Source organism: Hibiscus syriacus, unplaced genomic scaffold (genome assembly GCF_006381635.1).
Source record: "Hibiscus syriacus cultivar Baekdansim isolate YM2019G1 unplaced genomic scaffold, ASM638163v2 tig00116997_pilon, whole genome shotgun sequence".
In the NCBI taxonomy this organism is placed as follows: domain Eukaryota; kingdom Viridiplantae; phylum Streptophyta; class Magnoliopsida; order Malvales; family Malvaceae; genus Hibiscus; species Hibiscus syriacus.
This window is the reverse complement of record NW_024063513.1, coordinates 555,423-575,215: the sequence shown is the minus strand read 5'-3', so window position 1 is coordinate 575,215 and position 19,793 is coordinate 555,423. Positions and strand designations below refer to the sequence as shown.

General features: G+C 35.3%; 2 pseudogenes; one reads left to right on the top strand and one right to left on the bottom strand.

Annotated features, from left to right (window-relative positions):
* Positions 1-1,484: 1,484 nt before the first annotated feature.
* LOC120194231 lies at positions 1,485-15,742 on the bottom strand (annotated as a pseudogene).
* A 986-nt stretch (positions 15,743-16,728) lies between these two features.
* LOC120194229 lies at positions 16,729-18,111 on the top strand (annotated as a pseudogene).
* Positions 18,112-19,793: the final 1,682 nt, after the last annotated feature.

The window sequence follows — 19,793 nt, the reverse complement described above, 5'->3', positions numbered from 1 at the left end:
TAAGTTAAGGATGAGATTATAGGATGATGAGGAATATTAAAAATTAAATTGATGCGAAAATACAATAGGGATAAAAATAATAAATTGAGTTTATTACATCACCATTTTGCCTTTAATTTTTGTTTAAGAAATTTAAATCTATTTAACTATCAATTCATAATTGATGAAAAAATGTGATTTATGATGAAATTTATTCTTATTTATTCAAATTAAGTAGCGTGTACCAATTATTGTTAACTTTGTAACAAATGGCTGGCATTGTTCATCTCTTCACTCCGTTTTGTACCCCGAGTCATTGGGTCTTTACGAAGATAAGGCCTTAAGGTTACTTCCCGTTGTAGCTTTTTATCACGTTGCTGCTTTTTTTCCAAGTGGTCTATTCAACGTTCTGCTCTCTGCATACGCATTACACCACCCATTTATGTGCCATTCAAAAGCCATTTGGTGGTTTCTTGTCAATTGTTGTCGTATTAGCACATGCTTGGTATCAGTTATCATGTCCTTTTTCTGGGTTTTTTAGATAAAGAGAAGGGGGGGGGGGAAGAGAGAACTTTGTTACGGTGACAGTTTACGGAATTCATCGATTTTGGGGGAAATATAAAATTAGAGATGGAATGAGATTTTGATTAAATCTGTAACAGATGTAACGTACATCAGTAGCCGACACACCTTTTTTTTTTACGTCTTACTATCTTTATAAATATCCGTGCTCTATAGTTTCTTTAACTAGCTACTATTGGATAGGCCTTAAATGAATTAAACGTTAAGTGAATGTACTATGAGAAGTTCATTTATGTTATTTATTTAAATGAATGAACATAAATAAGATTTTACGTTCGTTTAATTAAATGAATGAACATAACAAAGGGCTCGTTCGTTCATTTACGTTCGTGAACGTTTGATTATGTTCGTTTATGTTCGTTCATTTATGTTCGAACAGAGGGCAAGTTGAATATATTACGAAGATTATTGAAGTTGTTTAGATTTCAAGAAGATTGTTTTGTTGAACAATTAACTTTATACTTTATTATGTTGATATAGCTTATGATGTATTTTTTATCGTATTCGAAAAATTAACTCTAAAGTTGCAGATTATTATTGAATTTTAAGTTGTTATTCTTGTTGCTTATTTTTTTTACATTAGTTTTTGTTGTGTTCGAATAAGTTTTTTTTGTGTTTATGTTGTTCGTTTATTGTTTGTTTGTGTTTGTTCGTTTGTGTTCGTTTATGTTCGTTCGTTTGTGTTCGTTTATTTATTAAATGAACGAACATGAACAAGCTATATTTCTTAATGAACGAACATGAATAAAGATTTTTTGTTCGTTTATGTCCGTGTTCGTTTATGTTCGTTTATTTATTAAATGAACGAACATGAACATATCTCCGTTCGTGTGCTTTCGGTTCGTTTATAGGCCTACTATTGAAGTTCATTTAACCTCGGTTTTCAATCAGAACCTAAAACCATGGGTTGTTGCAAGGGTTATGCTTTGCTTACGCTGAAACACTGCTAGAAGAGCCGCCTTGATTGGCAGAAACATTGCGAGGAAACCAACTTGATTGGCAGAAACATTGCGAGGAGAAAAAGGAGAACCTCCTCAAATGGAAGAAACATTGCAAGGAGAACCTCCTCGAATGGCAGAAACATTGAAAGGAGAACTCCTCGAATGGAAGTAACAATGCGAGGAACCTACTTGATTGGCAGAAACAATGCGAGGAGAACCTACTTGAATGCAGAAACATTGCGAGGAGAACCCAGTTGAAGGGAAGCAACATTGCGAGGACGGAGAGGAGAACTTCTTGAATGAAAGAAACATTGCAAGAAGAACCGCCTTGAATGGAAGAACATTACCAAGGAGAATGGGAGAACCTCCTCCATTGGCAGAAGGATTGCGAGAAGAACCTCCTTGATTGACCAAGAAACGGACCACAACAAGTAATGTTATCTGAGCTACCTCTCTGGGATGCCTCTTGCATCAGCTGCTTTGCTGCTTGCTAAGGATCCTGTTTGGCTTTACCATTGCCACCGCCTCCTGATCGAAGACAAAGATGCAGCTATTAACTAATTTTCGTCAACGACAAGGCTTTAAGTAAACAAACTTTTCCCTACCTCATTTGATACAACATCCCACAGTCCATCACTTGCAAGGATAAGGAACTCAAGAGAGTTGTCAACTTTTTCCTCCTGCAACCTCAAGAAGTGATATCAGATTTTACAAAACGCTAAAAAAACCAATAGGAATCCTAGTACAAAATGAAAATCATCTGGAATCCTATAGAGTTTTCATGCAGGGTTTGTCATTAGAGATTTCTATTAATTATGATGTATGATTTACATCTGAGGAACACAAGCTTATTTCAACGAAGTCTTCCAACCAGACCTCAGTTTCCGGATCAGCAACAACATACTGCTTTAAGTGCCTGCCACCAAATGCACGAGAAACTGCAAGAACACCTCCCACTCTCCAAGTTCCTACAGAGATAATTTTCAGCCACAATAGAAATAAGAATTTTAACTCGTCGCAGTAATACAGGCAACACGACAAAAGTCTTTACCCATAAAGAATGTAATTAACTCAAGTTACGTCATTTTGTGATGACGAGAAAAATTACCAACATTGCATGCTTCGTAAATGACATATCAAAGATCTCGTAGCTGGTTTCCTCGCATCATACAAAACGGTAAATATGGTGTTGAACCATATGGAATTTAGGGGGAAAAGGTAGTAATTTGCAAAGCAAAGAAGAGCATCAATCCAACAAAATTTTAGATAAAAGTATCAATAATGACAGAAGAAGAACAAGCAGCAACCTAAGGCCCCTGCCACATACAAGTCGATCTTCATGAACCTGGCTAGAAGATTGCAAAACCAAATTCAGATATCCCATATTATGGATGGAGTTTATCAAAGATTTTGACGCCTTGTATCCAAACCAGGAAATAGCAAAAACATGTATCCGATTAATAGATTATTAGGAAAAAACAGTCTTCAGGCTTGGAGGACCATATTAAAATTGAACCAACTATGAATTATAACCTGCAAAGAAATAAAAAAAAAAATTCCAGAGCCAACTTAAAACCGAAATTGGAATGCATAGATCTGAAGGTCTTACTCTCGTGCATAACATGTTAAATAAAGCCTTGAATAAGCATAACCAAATAAGAACTTAACAGGAGGCGAACATATCAATTATCCAATTCAATAAATAAAAGTCTAACGCTTACTCATTCCCCCGTTTGGTTGGCCAACATTCCCAGCTCCCGGTAATCTTTTATTACCAATAGTAGATTTTTTGGGGTATATTACCGGGAATGTGATTGCTTCCCTTCCCTTAGGTATTGTTATATTACTGACGTTTTGGACTAAAATATCTTTAAATTTTTTCTCCCAAAAATATCCTTCTTCTGTAGTTAAATAATAAAAATTCTACTAAAGTTAAATTAAAAATTTATCCTTAAACTATTTTAGATTTACAAAAAAAATCTAATTAAAATTTTATATGAAGTTCAGGGGTTAAAAATTTTACCCTTTCATTAACATATTTTTTAATTTTGTAAAAACAATTATATGAATTTTATGAATTTAAAATTTTTAAAGAAAAATATAAATTAATTATAGTAATATTATAGTAGATTTCAACTTATTAAAAAAAAATATATAATACAATTTGATAAATATATATTCCAATAATCTTTTATTCCTTTAAACCAAACATTGTAATCTTACATTTATTTTAAACCAAAAAACAAAATACAACATTCCAGTAATCTTCCCTAATAATATTTTATTCCTACTGATAATTTTACATTCCGTAAATCAAACGCACCCTTAAAGGTTACAGTTACCTGGACCAAATTTATTAATTTCACCTATAAGCTAATATCATGAACAACACCAACATAGCACCAACTACGCCTCCTACGGCCCTTTATGGCGGGTTTTACGATGGAACTTGACTTAAAAGATGCTCCATCTATCGCGGGTGAAGTCGTATGGCCATGCACGGAAATGGGTTTTGGATGTTTTTTTAATGGTTTGCAAGAAAAGGCAGGGAGCGGTGAATGGGTTTTGGATGTGCTTGCTGGGCTGAATGTTTTTCAGTGATAAACTTGGATGACGACGATTCTTCCCGTCTGAACAAATCTGAGGACTCAACCAATCGAACTTGAAACTCTCCGGTGAAATGCTGATGGTATCGGCCCAGGTCTCTTAACTCTAAAACAGCGAGACCCTTCGACTCTTCACCTCCCTGAAACGTGACCGATGTGACCGAATGAAAGATAAGCAAACACTTCTTTTTTTGTTTTACCATTTTAAAACAATAAGAATAAAAAAGGATTCAACACCATTTACTTCTTTATTTTGCTTCCATATTGCTTTGCTTCTCTGGTTTTCAGATTGTAGGGGTGAGAGAGTAAGATTTTTATAGGGAAGAAAAGACGAGACTTCCAAATTGGAGATTAGCATTCGGTTTTAGAGAGAGAAAATGATTCTGTTTCCGTATCTGTTAGCTTACCAGTTGGATCTGGTTTGTTCTTCGTTGTAAAACCAGAAGAACTAATAATTGAAGAAAAAGACTAAGTCAACCCCACTACCCAGTGGTTTTAGATAGATGATTGAACGTTGAAGCATACAAGTGAGAGTACGTACGTCCCTTCGTCTTAATTTAAAATCAATCGATCATAAAAATAATAATGTTCCATACACATCCATCTAACTCGAAGGCAAAGTAAGATTTTTACTCGTCTTGAGTTTATAATAAATTTATGAATTCAATCATATCAATTAACGAACATTACACATCATAAACAATGCACATCAATTAAAACTAAGAAGAAAAACACTGAAGTGTGTAATATAATACTACCTTTTGCTGGATACTGTAACCCCCAGACCGATGCAGATAACCCGATCTGATCTGGGTTGTCACATTAGGGCCATCAGAGCGATCCATTGTAAAATAGCAGAAAATTTAAATTTCTTAAAACATGTAAAATCATAAATGATTTATTATTATTCAGAAATAAAAGGTTTTTCAAACTCAAATATAAAAAAATACAATTCACATGCCCCCTAATCACAGTACCATTCTCTGCAAGCAACGCCGGAAGAACTACATTACTGATGTCGATAGTGCACTGGTACATTCTTTTAACCTGCAATGTTGAGTAATAGAGTGAGCTTCGGAAAGCTCAGTAAACAGAACTACCAGATGATGCTACATGACATGTAGATAATGGAAAGCCATATAATTTCCTTATTGAATCATACTATACCAGTTTGCAGAATAATTGGGGTTCCCTTAGAAGTTCATCGAGTAGAAGCCATGAATCTCAGTTCATAAGAAACCTTTCAAAGTATGACATTTTCAGGAGATCGAATAGGATGTTAGTGTTCCAACAGTATAATAAATCATAGGTACACTTATCAAATGATAGTTCAATAAATCTCAAAATCATAATGAAATTTAACTTTTGAAAATCATAGTTTAAACTTTTTTCTTGTACACCATCAGTAATTTCCAAAACTATTTCCATATAGCTTACTCTAAGCAACAGCAAAAAGAAAGCCAACCTAAGGATAAGCTTTATAGCTTGTATCCTTAAGCCATAAGTCCAAGTCCATATAGCTTACCCTAAGCACACAGCAAGGGAAGCCAACTAATGTATCTTGGGGCCCCAAGAGTCAAATTAGGCCCATTCTGTTTATTAGCTTGATCAGAGCTATACTATTGTAATTCAATCCAAAAGTTCAATTGCATCGTGACACAAATTCCATAAATCATCACATGAAATTGGTGCATCAATAAAACAATAACCAAAGAACTCAGTGTATCTCATATTAAAACCATAAAACAGTTCAGTAATAATTAGGGAACACCTAGAGATTCCAAGTATTTTCAGAGGCCATTGTAGTTATCATTTTGGATAACATGAAACTTATGAAATTTGATCGAATTCCAGGAACAAGGTCCTATTGAAGAGAATCGATTACTAACCGATCTAGCCAGACATTTAAGGTTGATACATTAGAATCCCACTATATTTCGGTGCATTAGGAAAACGTTCAGGAACCTTTATACATAATATTCTAAATTCAGATTTACTGCGAGTGATTCCATTACCCAAACATCAGGGTATTCAGGAATATACTTTGAATTCATAGGATTTCAGCCCATTGAACCAAATGAGATATTCACAATCTTTCCTTCTGCGTTACTTGTTTTTTTAACATGACCGAAGTGATTTTAGATGAAATATAGAATCGAAGATTCAAGTCATTTACAATCTACGACTATCGATCATATTATCAAACAACTCGAGTTACAACTCTCAACTAATGCATGTCAACAAGTCAATTCATTATCCTTCAAGTGTATTCACTCTTAATACCATAATGCATATCCATAGATCATCCCCATAATCACCACTGATAATCTTCCAACGGTTTTATTTCATTTCCACGTTTCAACATATCAGGAAATACTGACGTACTTGATCCTGGCTCATAACCCATAATGACAATCATCATGTAAGTTCAACAGTGTTTCCAAACTCATCAAATCACCTATTTAATCCTTAGTCATTGATGTTACTTAGTTCGTTTGGTAAGCAAGTCTATCCCGATTACTTTAAAGTTTCCAGAATATTTACGTTTCTGAATTTCAAATACGTTGTACTTCATTTCATTTCAATTTATTCATATAATAAAGTCATTCTGGTATTCGTGGTTGATTTGACTAACGAATACCCACTTATTAGTACTGTATGCGCTCTAGAGTTGAGCTGAGCCAAGTACTTCCAGAATTATCATCGATCCAAATTTGAGAAGATGAACAAACATTCAAGTGATACTTATATCATTCAGATAATGAGTACTAACGTTGGTTGATCACTTAAGTTGTGTTCCACAACTTTTACTTAGCTCAACATCCATGTTTATTTGGATTCTTAATTAATCCAAGATATTACTTATTCTAGGTCAAAGGGCATTTTGGTCATTTTGGTGCAACATTTTTCTATTCATTTCAAAGCTTGAGTATATCCATTCATTCCTGAGCTTGGTGACATTCTTGAGTCATTTCCATTCCAGGGGTAATTTGGTTATTTTATAATTCTAGAATATTTCAATCATTTTCCTTCCATCCGGTCTTATTATTTAATTCAATCTTATCATTTACTTCAGTCCTTTCGAACAATTCTGTCAGCAGAATACCTTCGATAAATTACTCTTTAAGTATATACTCCTTATTCGAATATTTTCGGGTCAAGTGTCTTCTCAGATTTTACAAACGGAATATTATAAATTTTCCGTACAAAGACAGGATCTTAGCAATTAAATTCGTACTTAATCGAGTTAAGTATAAATCCTTAAAGTACTCTCTCATTTAGGGTCAATTCAGACTATTTTATTTCTCAAGGGCATTTTCGTAATTCCTTAACCAGATAATTTCAATATTAGCTCTTAACGAAAATAATTATATAATTTAGAGATCCTATGATCAATTGCTTTCTCGAACATTCTCTTATCTTGAAATAATTCCTTAATAGAATTCAATATTGCACAAACCCTCTTGGTTTTAAAAACCGGTTATTCGTATTCCTATACAAAACTAGCATTTCTTATGCACATAAGTAGTTTTATCAGATCAATATGTCTTTTCAGATTTACTAATCAACTTCCAGAAACAATTCTTATCGTTTTCCAACATAAGGGTAATTTTGTAATTTTACCATATCGGAGTATTCTCATAATTTTTCATCCAAGTACCTTTAACATTTAACCCTTGATGATATAAAATTTAAGTTACAAACCCAGAGCTGATTTCTTTATCACCAATCAAAACTTGTAATTTATCTAACAATTATCAATCTCTTATAGTCATTCGATCCGTATAGTTCCAGAATTTCTACACATTCATATCAAGTGTATAAATTATTCAACTCCACAAAAGTGATCAACATTATTTATTCATGCATTTACCGATATCAACATGTTCCATAAAGCATAAAGAGGTAGTAAAGTATTACCTTGATTTTCCGTGCTATACTGGTCGACCATTTAAATTCTATTCGAACGCCCTCGATATTTGATTCAACTTCCAATATTTTCCCTCGATCTAGACCATTAAAATTACTAACTCGTATCCAAATAATTTTCCTTAAATAAAGATAACTTATTAGAATTGAAATAATAATTGAAAACTCAATTAGTATAATCGAATACTTGTGGGGTTACTTAAAATTAATCATTAAAATTAGGGACTGAACCGAATTAATTTTCACTATGGCCATAAACAAAAACTAAGGAAACTGTGAGACAAGACCAAATTCTTACCAAACCTTGAGAACCATGATGCGATTTCCCCTTTATTTTTTTAAGTCACCATCCACGTGATTTTCCTGTTGGAATCATACTTCATTTCCCATATTTCAATTTCATTTATTAAGGCAAAGAGTAAATCCTCATTGAGCACTCCAAGAGATTCACGAACATGTTCACGTAAAACCCTTTTAGCACACTATCTTCTGCAACTTGCATCAGTTCCTTGTTATTTCTTCAAACGTTCCTGAGTCCTATTCTTTAGTATTCAGTTGTAACATACGAATCAATCATAACACCAACTACAAAAAGAAGATGCTTTACATAGTCTAATTTGAAGTAATTACCTCGCATTTCATGGATCCACCACAACACCTTAGGCAAAACACGTGAACATTTTCTTTAAGAACAACATCCAGCCATTCCCAGCACAGCAGTGTTCAAAACAAACAGATCAGCTCTAGAGCAGTATCTATAGTCGGTTTTTGTCTGGGTTTTCAATTCTAGAAAAACTTGAAGAGTTACGGTTCTGTTATCTTCATGTCGAGACTGGTTGACGACGAGTTAAGCTTAGTTCTCAAACGAGTTTATCATCAAACGACATGAAATCCTTCTCTCAAGTATGCAACCAAGGCGCGGGTGGAAGGTTATCCCGATTATCCATTCGGTTCTGAGCTCGATCTCCCCCCAGTTCATGCCCAGATCCCAAATCTTCTTTTTTGAAACCTAGATTTTTATCTCTGATCCCATCTTGAATTCGTGGCCAAACATGCTCCAGTCTCCAAGTCCTTAACCTTGATCTTAAGAAACACTTGAAAATTCGATGAGTTGATGGGGTTTCTGGCTTGGCTTTCTAATCTCCCTTTTCTTATTTTACAATCGGTCTATCTCTTAAAAATCTTCCATTGTGTGATTTTCTAATTTACATATTATAAAAATAATAATTGTAGTTGTTGAATAATTCTTCCCACTCGTGGTTATTCATTTTCAATATTTTAAAAAGAATATAACCCATATTGGGGTGTGACAGATACAATGAATAAAGTATGTAATTCTAATGAACAAGACTTCAATTCTAGTTCAAAGTAAGTGAGCAAAAGCAAAATACATCATCTTAAAGAGGTTAAATTAAAAGGATTTTTCAAGCATCTTATCAGTCTAAGGTGTTTCATTTACTGCTGTCACAAAAAAATGCTGTAAGTTTATATAGTTCTACATATTTTTCAAGAAAAAGAAAGAAAATTATAATACTTTCTACAATCTAAAGAATATAAATGACAATGTTTGAAGCACAAAAAAAATAACATAGGGTTAACGATGGGAACACGTGAGAATCCGAGAGGAAGAAAACTGGGAGGGGAAGAGTAGATTGCCAATGAATGGGTGTGATGGTGAACTGTGTAAATCTAGGCTGAAGGATTTGGGGAAAATAAAGAGAACCGTGAGAAGCTTTAGGGTGATGATGTGAACCCGTGAGAATCCGATGAGAAGAGCCGATTACTGATGAATGGGTGAACATTGTGAACTGTGTAAGTCTTGGTTGAAGCATTTGGAGAAATTGAAAGAAGCCGTGAAAGAGGAAATGACTTGCACAAATTTTTTCGGTAAGTTGTTTGCCCGTGTTTCCAACCCTTTTTCCCTTTGACCGTAATTGGTTTTCCTTCGACTGCAATTCATTTTTCCAAACCAAACACCAGAAAAAGGGGAAGTCTTTTCCATAAAACGGAATACGTGCAACCAACGGAGCCTACAGTATCTTATACCCAGTTCTTTTCTTTACAAATTAATTACATTATCCTTCTGATGCCGTGGCATCAGTTGTCAATGGAAGTACATAGCGGACGCCTAATTTAATTAAAATAATGGAATAACAACCTAATCTCAGAATTCTTCACTCCCTGTCCTATGGATTATGTGATCTTTGGGCTTTTGCCCATCTGTGTATCTGGGTAGACATACAGAGCCAGAAAGTCTCTGGAACTTTGTTGTTGAGCCGCATCATCAAGGCTGATATCAAGTCTGCTAAAAAGCTATGGGTTTGTGGGTTCAATGCTAAGCGGATGAACATTGGCGTCCATACCTCTGGGGCCAACTTCACCGCTGCACGGAGTGATCCAAACCCACTTATGACTCTTGTCTGCACGGAGTGATCCAAACCACTTATGACTTGTCCGAATTGTATGGTCTGCAATATTACACCAAACCAAACACGTATTAAACACAAGCTCGTTTATGTTAATTGAAGCTTTTACTTTCAGGTTTGGGATTTTAATCAGACGACATCAAACCTCTGGTTTTGTGTTTTCCTGCTTTACTTTCAGCATCTACTCTACAACCCATGACTTATCCTGTAGGAATAATCTGCTGCACTAATTATATCGCGCAGGAGGAAGACCCGAACTAGTGACCCTTTTCAGATAGAGTGAAAAGCAGGAGATCTTCTGTGGCTTGCAACAACAGAACGCATATCAAATGATTCCATCCCAAGGGATGCAAAACCTTTATCGTCTGCCTTAGTAGGCTCCTCAGACAATTCGGATGCCTGTTCTGATATGGCGCTATGGCATGGATGAACACGGTCATTAACAGTATGAAGACGGATTGTGAACTCAAATAGAAATTGTCCTTACATATGGACTAGTCTGCATTTCTAAAACAAAGAGAGAGAGCCTACCAAGCGCTCTAGGCGGTTCCACCTAATGGATCCATTATTACAGATGAGAAGTTCCCTTAAATTTTTCTCATATCAGGATTTGGATCAGCCAAAAGCCCAATCACAAAAGGGTATGCACTTTCAACAACTTTGAAATCAGGATCAAGAACTTTTGCTGTTCCTTCCAGCGAACCAAGAGCTTACCACTAAAGCATAGTCCGGCGGTAGAGAGAAGTTAAATCATACATGACATCATATAACTGGTTCATTATATTCTGTAATCCAAAGAAACAGAAAGAAATTACAGGTGTCATGCTTTCACTTCTAAATAGTAAAGACAAATTACAACATGGACCAGACAAGTGACCAGCAGTGGGAAAAAAGGGTTATAGGAGCTGTCATGCAACTTAACAATTATAATGGACAAATTCTAGAACTACTCAATCTACAAGAGTGGAATTTGTAGTGTATTAAATCTACTTGCCAAGAGATGGATCTCAATAATAAGGTAAGGCGACTACAGCAAAAACCTGGAAGTCTTGAGATTGTCGAGTACCCTTGTCGAACGACGTCTGTAATGTATCTGCCACAGATTGTATGTCAACTCCTTCAGGAATAAATCCCAAAGAATGAAAGTCATTTGCCAATCCCAGAGAGTCACGGTTAACAAAGTGCACAAGCTGAGAGAAGCAAGAACTTATCAACACGAACACAACCTCATGGAAATAACTAGCAAAACTCAACATCAACATTCTTCATATATAAAATAACAAACATGAAAAAATGAAAAACGTGGATTACAAATAATAAAACAAGCTCTAAATCAATTATGCAAAAGGAGGCTTATGATATGTGATGCAAGCACTAACCAGGTAATGATACTTAGAGGCTATAAGAATCAATTATGCACGAAATAGTAACCACTAAATAGGTAACAACTACTTAGAGGCTATCTCAATAATAAGGTAAGGCGACTACAGCAAAAACTGGAAGTCTTGAGATTGTCGAGTACCCTTGTCGAAACGACGTCTGTAATGTATCTGCCACAGATTGTATGTCAACTCCTTCAGGAATAAATCCCAAAGAATGAAAGTCATTTGCCAATCCCAGAGAGTCACGGTTAACAAAGTGCACAAGCTGAGAGAAGCAAGAACTTATCAACACGAACACAACCTCATGGAAATAACTAGCAAAACTCAACATCAACATTCTTCATATATAAAATAACAAACATGAAAAAATGAAAAACGTGGATTACAAAATAATAAAACAAGCTCTAAAATCAATTATGCAAAAGGAGGCTTATGATATGTGATGCAAGCACTAACCAGGTAATGACTACTTAGAGGCTATAAGAATCAATTATGCACGAAATAGTAACCACTAAATAGGTAAAACTACTTAGAGGCTAGAGCCTAGGTTAATAACTATTGTTTTATTCATTCCATATTTTTATCACATCAACATGAATAAAATAGCACTATAAACTTGCACATGTGATGAAAGCACTAGTGAGTCATCTTTAATAAAATAAAATATAATAAAAAAGTTTTCTGCTCAAGAGTTAGAGGAAAAAGATGAAACTCCAGTTTTGAAATAATATATAGCTTCATGAGAGCTTATGCCCTAATTGCTTTTCAATGGTGAATGTAATCTTGATTTATCCAGACCATCATATCATGAAAAACTAACGACATGCATAGAGGACCTGTCATGACTACCATGACGATATTAAAGCAGCAACCTGGTATAATTATCAATAAAATGGCACTTGATCTCTTACCACTTGGATAAGTCCTACACGGTAATGGCGAGGGATATCCCCCATCATCCCAAAGTCTAAATGCAAGGGAGCCACTGCTTGTTGCAAAAAGGTTTCTGGATGTGGATCAGCATGGAAAAACCCAACCTCAAGCAATTGTCTCAAAGAGCAGTATAATCCCTAACATCCCATGAACAGGTGGGTAAAGTCAGATTAAACAAGCTACAACATATAAAAGGAGCAAAACTAAGACTACTGAATGGCCAAAAGCTCACACAAAACAATGAATTAAACCTGGTCAATCAATTCCCTTTGGTTCAGACATGCCTCCTTCAAGGCAGTTTCGTCCGTAAGCTTAATTCCATCTACCCATTCCATGTAAGCACAGCTTTTCGTGTCAAGTCCCAATATATTTTTGGCACTTTATTCCCCTTGCAATTTTGGTTTTGTGGTAGTCCCGTCTTTAGCATTTCATCACAAGTTGACCATGGCCTGTACTCATAAGGAATTTGTATAGATATAAATAACCACTTATAAATCATTAAAACAAAGTGCAGCAAAAGCTTATACTAACAGGATCAAATACAAAAGCATGCTGTGGCAACAGTTCCATGCAATCATGTAACATTTTTTCACTATAAAACTACACTCCAACATCTACCCTTGAAACTTTTCCTCCTTTAAAGTGAGCTGTGAAGTTGAACCCCTCAGAATACTAAACAGATTAAACAACCAATGACACACGAAAGATGATGCCAGTCAAGTGTCACAAGTTAACCCCTTTCATAGGTTTACTCTTGAAGAAGCCTAAAAATTCAATATATATTCCATATCATTTGATCACTTAAAAATTACTTAACATGAACCCTAGGGTCCACACACAATTATATAGTACTTACTAGGACAGTCACCATAAAGAGAGGCAAAGCGTTCGGCATTTCTTGCCTCCAAGATATAATCGATTTCATCGAACATGTGTCTTACCTGTTCATTTAAGAGAGACCTGAAGATGTCCATAAGCATGCACAATTTCATTAATGAAAGATAACAATGCAAATGCAGGTACTATACGAAAACAATACGAAAATGAATAACATGAGCTACATTGTACACATAATAGCAAATCATAAAATCCAGATGCTAGGCACCTCTATTGCGAAGATCAAAACATGTGCATATTATTTACAAATGCATGTATAATAACTGATTATAATACAAATGTACACATTATTGGAATATCTACACACTCAACATGGAGAACTCACCACTTCATTTACAGCAACTAACAAATCTTTCCGGGCTTTTGCAAATCGCTTTAATTGACCACCGATCATATGGAATAACAATGCATCAAGGGTCAACAAGAGTGACATACCAGGCCTCTGTACTTTAACAGCTACAAGTTCTCCAGAATGAAGGTGAGCTGCAAGACTTAAAGCAATGAAGCAAACATCAACTTTACAATTATTAAAACTGTAGTCCAGAAAAAGGTGCTATCAGAAAGCTGGAATACTTTTGACATGAGAAAATGATATGATGAAAAGCAGAGCACAATGTATGTTTTCAATTTTACGGAAATGGTTGTCTGACCTTTATACACCTGTCCTATAGATGCAGCTGCAATAGGCTCAGGGCTTATATCAGCAAATATTCTGAAATTGGGGTACCCAGCTCATTTTCAATAGATTTTATTGCAACATGGGTGGGAAATGGGGGAATCTGATCCTGACATTAACAAAAGAACAAAGATCAATGCCAATGTTAATAAGGAATAGATCTGGATATGAGCCCAAATTATAGTAGCAGAGATGATTGTGTACCTGTAACTTAGCAAGCTCTTGGCAATAAACAGGTGGCAATATCTGGTCTAGTGCTCAGAGCCTGCCCAAGCTGTGTACCCAAATAAAAGTAGGTGAATAGTTTAAGTTCTACTCGGGAGGATTAAAATAAAAAAAAATGGGTATGACTTTGTTCTTTGCTACTATTTTTGCTTCTAGAAGTAAAATGAAAAGAAGAAGAATTTATTTGGATACAAAGCAAACTATAAAAAATATAAGCATGCATGTCTACCCCTAAACATCTATGAGGAACATCGAATCTTCAAAGTCCTTATCAGAAGTTGACATCAATATTCAGAGTTCAGATTCATAATGAAAATTTCATGCAATTGGTTTCAACTTCACAAAAGGGCAGGATTGAACGGTCAAGTTTGCTACATTTTGCAAACTCCGGTAAAAGAAGCTAGAACAAACAAAGCCCAATAAACAACTTAATAAAGAAGTTATACAGAAAATGGTAAAGCAAAGATAAAGTAGCTTGCCTTAACATAAAAGGGACCCAAGCGAATTAGTGTCTCCCGAAACTGAAAGTGTAAAAATTGCAATAAGTTTGCACTGTCCAAAAGATAACGAAGGCTTTTTCTTAAAAAGATACTATAGTTTTAACAAAGTCCATGTTGAAATAACATGCAATTGCAACATTTAAAACATGTAATCTTCTAGCATAAAGTTTGCCAGACTATGCCGAGGGTCCAGTATTTTAGATGCTCCATATATAGTGCATATGTATGCATCCATGAATAATAGAAACAATTCAAGTTATTCAACAAAACAAGTTAAGAATCTAATTCTTATTATACCTGGCAGCACGCTCTTTAATGTCCCTAAAAAGGAATTGCCAAATGGTTAACTTAATACATGAAAAGAAACGATTGCTGCCCTATACAAAGCTAAAAATGGACCAAATCTGTAGACGGCAGAGACACTTTGTGCTGTGTGTTCCAACTATACCCGAACTCACTTTCCAGAGATTCTTTCCTCAACTTTGCATACTCGGCAGAAGGCCTCTCCCCATGTACACTGACAAAACCCTTAAAAAAACCTGCACAAATGACTTACAACGTAAGCGCTAATGAAGCTCCACATTCACAACACGATTATTAATCATTAGCATTCGCTGAATGCGATTGCATCAATGTAAGTGGTAAATATCCATGCACTTACACATTTCGATGCAACAAGTATGATGAGTGCCTAGTGTCCGGGATCCTTGCAGTTCCAATTTTCATCTGAACTTGCAAAGAACTGAAACGACACAAGATAGTTCCAACAGGTCTGTCATGGTGTACAGCTGCAACATGTAAAGTTGAGCTAAGGTAAACGTAAAAAATACATTCCACAAGGTCGCAAAGACAAATTGCAATAATATATAACAAACAAACAGAGTAAAATGTTCTTTATTCCAGTTAGAAACAATAACGATCCAACCTAATATCAGACTAGTGGGAAGTTCCGAAAACGCCCAACTTGATGTTCTAATAGGAGCTTCACAATTATTTTTCCCCAGAAACAAAAATACTACAGTACACTAACATCAAATGAAATTAAGCTCGGAACAGATTGCAAATCAAATTATTGTCTATGCTGATGTAGACGGAAGCAACAGTGGATAAAATACGAATAACAGAAAGAATGGCACCACTTACGGGCGAAGAGACGGCGATGAAGTTTGAGAGTAGCGAAGGCATCCTCATCGGGTCAATCAAAGAAATAAGTACGAAAGAAGTCAGGCGCCATATTAACCTTAGTCAGTGAACACTATTCATTTGAGGAAAACGAGAGTTGAAGGAACCGTGAGATCCAGGGCTGGCCTGCGAAAACAAATTTGGCTCCCGACTGCGGCAAATTTTGGCTTCCGACGGTAGTTTCTCCGGATTCTACATAAAAAAAATGGATTAGAGTCGAAGAAAGGTCGGCCCACTCTCATCTTAATTGATTATCACCTGGACCATCATTTCAGCCCAATAGGACACGTAAGAATTTATTTTGAGATTTACGACAATTTCTACAATACCAAACGAATTCGTGATAATTTTCATAAAAAAAATATTTATTAAATTGACTGATCACTTTGAGTATTTAAATATTTATCTGATATTGTGTTTTATTCACCCATCTATTAACTTAATTAAAGATTAACGGTAAGCTGATTACATGTTAAGTTAACCACATATTTGACTAATTTTTTTAAAAGAATTTTTTTTATTTGTCTGTGAAATATTTATATTTATAATTAAAATTAAATTTATAAATATATAAATATGAAAGATATACCATGCTACATATAAATATTAATAAAAATGATAATTTAACTAATAAAAAATATTTTCCTCTATTGATTTTCCCATAATTGTGGATCGTTTCTGGTGGAGTTGCACACGGGCTAAAATTACGGACGTGTTGCTAGTGTATTAAACTTGTTTAATTACTCTGCAAATTCAAGTATTATAGGATTAGAAATCTGAGAATTTATAGTAATAGCCTCACAGGTGCCCTGCCCCGTCATAAATAAAGTGGCACTATCGTAGTTTGGGGGGAATCCAGGGGCACTTTCTCCTCAACCTTTGATCACGCCACTCCCATCACCTCCCCCCTCTCCTTATTTACAACCGGCTCATCTCCCAAAAAACTAAAAAACAACTTTTTGATCTCTGCCTCAAATTTGTCTTCCTATTAAAAGGGGGGTGAAGAACGGCGAGAAGAAGAGTTCTTTTTCTTCGTCTTTCTTAGAAACAGAAGAAGAAGAAAATATAATGTGCCCGACTACTCAAGATCACGAGGGCTCCGCCGAGAAATCAGACATCGAATACCCTAGGTCCGATCAACGGAGACACTACGATTCCCGCCGGAGATTACTTACTCTCTCCCATCGGTATGGACTGGCTCAAGGTCCACTACCAAGCTCGAAACGTACTCTCCGTCCCGATAACCGATTTCTCAAGCCTTAAAAAAGCTCAATCCGAGGGCGAATCTATGAAATCCTTCGTTTTTGCCGTCAATATCCAGGTCCCGAGTAAAGATAATTATAGCGCTATTTTTTATTTTGCCACGGAGGATCCTATCCCTTCGATACGTTACTTTATCAGTTCGTTCATGGCGACGATGCCTTCAGGAATCAACCGGTTCAAGATGGTTAACCGGATTGTTGAGGGACCGTGGGTCGTCAAAAAAACGGTGGGCAACTATGGTGCGTGCTTGATAGGTAAAGCTTTGACGTGTAATTATCATAGAGGAGCTAATTACTTGGAAATCGACGTTGACATTGCGAGCTCGGCGATTGCCAGCACGATTTTACACCTCGCATTGGGATACGCGACGAGTGTAATAATCGATATGGGATTTGTGTGAAGGACAGACCGAGGATGAGTTACCGGAAAAATTAATCGGTGCGGTTAGGGTCTGTAGGATGGAGATGTCATCTGCGACTGTGATTGACTCCGGTACGTCCCGATTGAGACAGCGCCGGCCATCCGTGCAATAGGACTCTCTAAGGTTATCACCATGATTCCGATGACGGGAACGATAATGAAAATATGAACGAAGGTTAATGCAGAACGCCATCGATTCAAACAACGGCAGGCAAGGGATCGAGTACGTAAATCCGGGGGTGGCGATGATAAATTGATAATGACAAACGATGCGACAGAGGTTAATCTTAAAACCTTTCTTCTTAAAATTTTCTAACTTCTTTTTTTCTTTTTTTCCTTTCCGTTAAGAGAATCCGGGTCCTCCTTGGAGGGGATGATTGGTTGTAGATCATACATGGCTCCGATTTTCGTTCATGGAAAAAAATGCATTTCTAAACGGAACATGGATGGATTGGATTCAAATGTTTTAACACAATTCTTTCTTCCGGTTAATATTGAATCTTCTGAACACTAATTACATATTGTTATTGAATTGCGGGGTATTGTTTCTCTCAGCATTGAGCGGGAAGAAGAAGATACGAAGAAGATACTAACGGGTCTTCTCACATAAACACTGTTGAAATCTTGCATCTTAATGAAATTCCCAGTGATATACCTTCTGCAACTTCAATGAGATCTCACACTCCAGAGTAGTCTCCACAATGGCTGAAGAAGCACGAACAATAAACTAAAACCTCTAGTACACCTTACAAGCACGGGTGTAATGAACCAAGCTTGAATCAATATATAAGATGTGTTCATGTTTGTTTATTTTTTTTTATTGTGTTTATGTTTGTTGTTTATAATTTATTTTTAAAGGTGTTCGCCCATTTATTTAGCATTGTAAACAAATTCGTTTTAACGTTTGTGAACATATTCATTTAACATTTACGTACATGTGATTTGCAACTAAAAATGAAAATTCAGTCAAAAAATGATTTTTTCGGTAAAACGCTACTAAACATCATTTTTTGACCGATTTTTTACCACATTTACCTATATAATTATTATAACCGATCAATAATGATATTTCGATCATTTTTTATCGATTTTATTATTTAAATAATAACAAAATCAATAACACCCTATTTTATCTGTATACTAGCCAGTGTACGCAGAACAACCCATACTCGGATGGTTTTATCCTTACTTCCAAGTATTGGGCCCCATGGCAATGCAATTAATGATTCCGTACAATAATTTATGTTAAAATTGTTATGGCGTCTAAGTTACAAATATGAGATTGATTAAGAGTAAAATATATCATTTCAATGATATTGTATGGTTTATAAAATTGAAACATGATTATAGGTTATTCTTATAGGATGAAGATTATTTACTACTTTGTGTAATAATTTTGTTTTGGTATTCAAAATACTCAAGACTTCTTCAAATAAAACATTCGTCAACCTCTTGTCCTTACGACACGAACATAAATATAAATGGTAAATTTATAATATTAAATATCATAATTGATCTAATTTTAAAAAAAAAATTAAAGCCTCTTTATAAATATTTTTAAATTTGTCATCTTCGATAAAAAAAAGATAAACATTTTGGTATCTTACCAACAATATTTCCTCTTAGCTTCTTTGCTTCCTTCTCTGTATTCATTGTGTAACCCTATTGTCAATCAAATAAAGTTCCTTTCCTGGTAAACTATACCTAGCTATATTATTGATTTTTTTGGGAAAAAATATTTTTATCATCAACCTTAAAAAAAATTCCATTTTAATCATCCACGGTAATTTTCCAATCAATAAAACTACGTGTAATTTCCACTTAACAGAGGGAAGCAAAGATAAAATCAAC